A 5,411-nucleotide genomic window follows, 5' to 3' on the forward strand; every position below is an offset into this window, starting at 1 on the left:
TGGATATGACCCCTCTTCAGCAATCCAGGAGTGACTGTGACAAATGATTCTAGTAACAGCACAGCAGCAGGTGCAGGCTAAAGGGTTCAAGCCCAGTAGTTCTAGCAGCCTCACATCATGGTGTCATGCCTTCTTCCTTTTGCTTCCGTAGCTTCCTCGTGTGGAAGTTGTGAAAGTCACTGTGACAGCAGTAGGTTTTCCACATCTTCTCACTGTTGAGGTTGTGCCAGTGCACAGTGATGTTATATAATGGGCATGTCTTGTCATGATCATTACAAACACCAGTGTCTGAAATGTAAGTATGAAGTTGTACTGAATCAGCAGAGGATACTTTGGAAATGTCATCTAAAGATAAATTTATGCTTCCTTTAGGAGATCCATTAAAAGATTCTCCATCAGCCTCATCCAATCCTCTGAAACTAGAGTCTTTTAACATATCCAGCTCAGCTAACATGTGCATATAAAATGCAGTCTGACTGAAGGAAGGATAAAATCTTTCATCTCAAGTACTCAGAAAGGCTCAACAAAAGATAACAGAAAAAGATGATCAAGTGAAAGGTACAGAAGAAGATCTCGTAGATACCTTCTTTGAAGCTGAAATGCAAAAGGACATTTGTCATGACCTACTGTGCTGTGCACTTCTCTCAAAGATGAAGAAGGATTCCTAAGGGCTTTGTGTGAGGTCTTATTGTATTTATTGCTACCTCCTGGAGATTTCCAGAACAAGATCATGTGATCTTTGTCAGGAAAATCCTTGCATGGGAAATCCTTCTTCCATTAATAAATCAACTCAATGTCCTGATTATATTAATCAATATATCTTATGGATGATCTGTGATTCTGATTGAAAGTATGAGGACTTTATTAACATCATTAAATTGAGTGACAATATTGGAGAGCTAGAAGCTGTCAGAAGTAAAGCAGCAGAAGAATTACAGTATCTTCGATCTCTAGATACAGCTGGTAATGATATCAACACCATGAAAAATCAAATAAATAGCTTATTATTTGTAAAGAAGTATGTGGTTCAAAAATACAATGGTTGCAGTCAGACAAAGAAATGAATGTTGAAACTGGCAGCAGATTTTGGGAAACTTTGCATAGTTCCCCTGGACAGCATTCTTTTTTATTTTATGTTATTATTATTATTTTTTTACTTTACAATATTGTATTGGTTTTGCCATACATCAGCATACATTCTTATAGGCAGTGTGAACTCCAATTTTTTAAAGATTACATGCGGCAAACTGGAGGTCAGGCACATCTCTTCTTCTGAATGACAGTGAAAGGATACCAGGTTATAGACCAGTAGCAGCTAGAAGTTTTATCAAGTCAACAGAGAGATGGAAAACATCAAACCAACCACACCAAAGATTTTAAGTGCAGCTTCTGTTGGAATTTATGAACAGTATTTATTAGAAAGGCATCTCCAAGAGTTACTGTTGATGATTATTTGGTGGGAAAGTTAGTAAACACTTTGAATCATGAAGATCAAACCCATGAAATCTCTAATCACATTCAAAGGAAAGTTTTTGAATTGATCCCACCTCCTTCTTTTTGTTCCTTACTCTTCCAAAACCTATGTAGCCAATTCCTTGTGTTAAATTCATGTTTTGAAACTATTACTGGGTAGGGAGAGGGTCAAAGAAGATCTTCCTTTGTGGACCTTGGCTCTTGGTATGGACACAAAGAAGAATCTGAGGTCTTACCTGTGGCACAAACAAGTTTATTGAAAAATAACAGAAAAAGCAGAAAAAACAGAAAAAGCACCTCAAGGGAGAATTGGACCCAGCCAAGGGAGGCACTGGCACAAGGATGATGAGGTAGGAGGTAAGGGGGTTTTAAACACAGGGCTTTTACATATTCATATAGGTGGGCGTGAACTGACAGTTTTTTTAATTTAATTTTATTTTATTTTTAAACTTTACAATATTGTATTAGTTTTGCCAAATATCGAAATGAATCCGCCACAGGTATACCCGCGTTCCCCATCCTAAACCCTCCTCCCTCCTCCCTCCCCTACCCTCCCTCTGGGTCGTCCCAGTGCACCAGCCCCAAACATCCAGTACCGTGCATCGAACCTGGACTGGCGACTCGTTTCATACATGATATTATACATGTTTCAATGCTATTCTCCCAAATCTCCCCACCCTCTCCCTCTCCCACAGAGTCCTTAAGACTGATCTATACATCAGTGTCTCTTTTGCAGTCTCGTACACAGGGTTATTGTTACCATCTTTCTAAATTCCATATATATGTGTTAGTATACTGTATTGGTGTTTTTCTTTCTGGCTTACTTTACTCTGTATAATAGGTTCCAGTTTCATCCATCTCATTAGAACTGACTCAAATGTATTCTTTTTAATGGCTGAGTAATACTCCATTGTGTATATGTACCACTGCTTTCTTATCCATTCATCTGCTGATGGACATCTAGGTTGCTTCCATGTCCTGGCTATTATAAACAGTGCTGCAATGAACATTGGGGTACACGTGTCTCTTTCCCTTCTGGTTTCCTCAGTGTGTATGCCCAGCAGTGGGATTGCTGGATCATAAGGCAGTTCTATTTCCAGTTTTTTGAGGAATCTCCACACTGTTCTCCATAGTGGCTGTACTAGTTTGCATTCCCACCAACAGTGTAAGAGGGTTCCCTTTTCTCCACACCCTCTCCAGCATTTATTGCTTGTAGACTTTTGGATCGCAGCCATTCTGACTGGCATGAAATGGTACCTCATGGTGGTTTTGATTTGCATTTCTCTGATAATGAGTGATGTTGAGCATCTTTTCATGTGTTTGTTAGCCATCTGTATGTCTTCTTTGGAGAAATGTCTATTTAGTTCTTTGGCCCATTTTTTGATTGCATCATTTATTTTTCTGGAGTTGAGCTGTAGGAGTTGTTTGTATATTTTTGAGATTAGTTGTTTGTCCGTTGCTTCATTTGCTATTATTTTCTCCCATTCTGAAGGCTGCCTTTTCACCTTGCTAATAGTTTCCTTTGTTGTGCAGAAGCTTTTAAGTTTAATTAGGTCCCATTTGTTTATTTTTGCTTTTATTTCCAATATTCTGGGAGGTGGTTCATAGAGGATCCTGCTGTGATGTATGTCGGAGAGTGTTTTGCCTATGTTCTCCTCTAGGAGTTTTATAGTTTCTGGTCTTACGTTGAGATCTTTAATCCATTTTGAGTTTATTTTTGTGTAAGGTGTTAGAAAGTGTTCCAGTTTCATTCTTTTACAAGTGGTTGACCAGTTTTCCCAGCACCACTTGTTAAAGAGATTGTCTTTAATCCATTGTATATTTTTGCCTCCTTTGTCAAAGATAAGGTGTCCATAGGTGCGTGGATTTATCTCTGGGCTTTCTATTTTGTTCCATTGATCAATATTTCTGTCTTTGTGCCAGTTCCATACTGTCTTGATAACTGTGGCTTTGTAATAGAGCCTGAAGTCAGGTAGGTTGATTCCTCCAGTTCCATTCTTCTTTCTCAAGATAGCTTTGGCTATTCGAGGTTTTTTGTATTTCCATAGAAATTGTGAAATTATTTGTTCTAGCTCTGTGAAGAATACCTTTGGTAGCTTGATAGGGACTGCATTGAATCTATAAATTGCTTTGGGTAGTATACTCATTTTCACTATATTGATTCTTCCAATCCATGAACATGGTATATTTCTCCATCTATTAGTGTCCTCTTTGATTTCTTTCACCAGTGTTTTATAGTTTTCTATGTATAGGTCTTTAGTTTCTTTAGGTAGATATATTCCTAAGTATTTTATTCTTTCTGTTGCAATGGTGAATGGAAGTGTTTCCTTAATTTCTCTTTCTGTTTTCTCATTATTAGTGTATAGGAATGCAGGGGATTTTTGTGTGTTGATTTTATATCCTGCAACTTTACTATAATCATTGATTAGTTCTAGTAATTTTCTGGTGGAGTCTTTAGGGTTTTCTATGTAAAGGATCATGTCATCTGCAAACAGTGAGAGTTTTACTTCTTCTTTTCCAATTTGGATTCCTTTTATTCCTTTTTCTGCTCTGATTGCTGTGGCCAAAACTTCCAAAACTATGTTGAATAGTAATGGTGAAAGTGGGCACCCTTGTCTTGTTCCTGACTTTAGAGGAAATGCTTTCAATTTTTCACCACTGAGGATAATGTTTGCTGTGGGTTTGTCATATATAGCTTTTATTATGTTGAGGTATGTTCCTTCTATTCCTGCTTTCTGGAGAGTTCTTATCATAAATGGGTGTTGAATTTTGTCAGGCTTTCTCTGCATCTATTGAGATAATCATATGGTTTTTGTTTTTCAATTTGTTAATGTGGTGTATTACATTGATTGATTTGCGGATATTGAAGAATCCTTGCATCCCTGGGATAAAGCCCACTTGGTCATGGTGTATGATCTTTTTAATGTGTTGTTGGATTCTGATTGCTAGAATTTTGTTAAGGATTTTTGCATCTATGTTCATCAGTGATATTGGCCTGTAGTTTTCTTTTTTTGTGGGTTCTTTGTCAGGTTTTGGTATTAGGGTGATGGTGGCCTCATAGAATGAGTTTGGAAGTTTACCTTCCTCTGCAATTTTCTGGAAGAGTTTGAGCAGGATAGATGTTAGCTCTTCTCTAAATTTTTGGTAGAATTCAGCTGTGAAGCCGTCTGGACCTGGGCTTTTGTTTGCTGGAAGATTTTTGATTACACTTTCAATTTCTGTGCTTGTGATGGGTCTGTTAAGATTTTCTATTTCTTCCTGGTCCAGTTTTGGAAAGTTGTACTTTTCTAAGAATTTGTCCATTTCTTCCACGTTGTCCATTTTATTGGCATATAATTGTTGATAGTAGTCTCTTATGATCCTTTGTATTTCTGTGTTGTCTGTTGTGATCTCTCCATTTTCATTTCTAATTTTATTGATTTGATTTTTCTCCCTTTGTTTCTTGATGAGTCTGGCTAATGGTTTGTCAATTTTATTTATCCTTTCAAAGAACCAGCTTTTGGCTTTGTTGATTTTTGCTATGGTCTCTTTTGTTTCTTTTGCATTTATTTCTGCCTAATTTTTAAGATTTCTTTCCTTCTACTAACCCTGGGGTTCTTCATTTCTTCCTTTTCTAGTTGCTTTTTAGGTGTAGGGTTAGGTTATTTATTTGATTTTTTTCTTGTTTCTTTAGGTATGCCTGTATTGCTATGAACTTTCCCCTTAGGACTGCTTTTAAAGTGTCCCACAGGTTTTGGGTTGTTGTGTTTTCATTTTCATTAGTTTCTATGCAAATTTTGATTTCTTTTTGATTTCTTCTGTGATTTGTTGGTTATTCAGCAGGGTGTTGTTCAGCCTCCATATGTTGGAATTTTTAATAGTTTTCTCCTGTAATTGAGATCTAATCTTACTGCATTGTGGTCAGAAAAGATGCTTGGGATGATTTCTATTTTTTTGAA

At 37.0% G+C, this 5,411-nt stretch overlaps 1 pseudogene; it reads left to right on the forward strand.

Annotated features, from left to right (window-relative positions):
- The first annotated feature begins 255 nt into the window (after positions 1-255).
- On the forward strand, positions 256-1,633 carry LOC138984213 (sorting nexin-13 pseudogene; annotated as a pseudogene).
- Positions 1,634-5,411: the final 3,778 nt, after the last annotated feature.

The sequence above is a fragment of the Bos mutus genome, chromosome 20 (genome assembly GCF_027580195.1).
Source record: "Bos mutus isolate GX-2022 chromosome 20, NWIPB_WYAK_1.1, whole genome shotgun sequence".
In the NCBI taxonomy this organism is placed as follows: Eukaryota; Metazoa; Chordata; class Mammalia; order Artiodactyla; family Bovidae; genus Bos; species Bos mutus.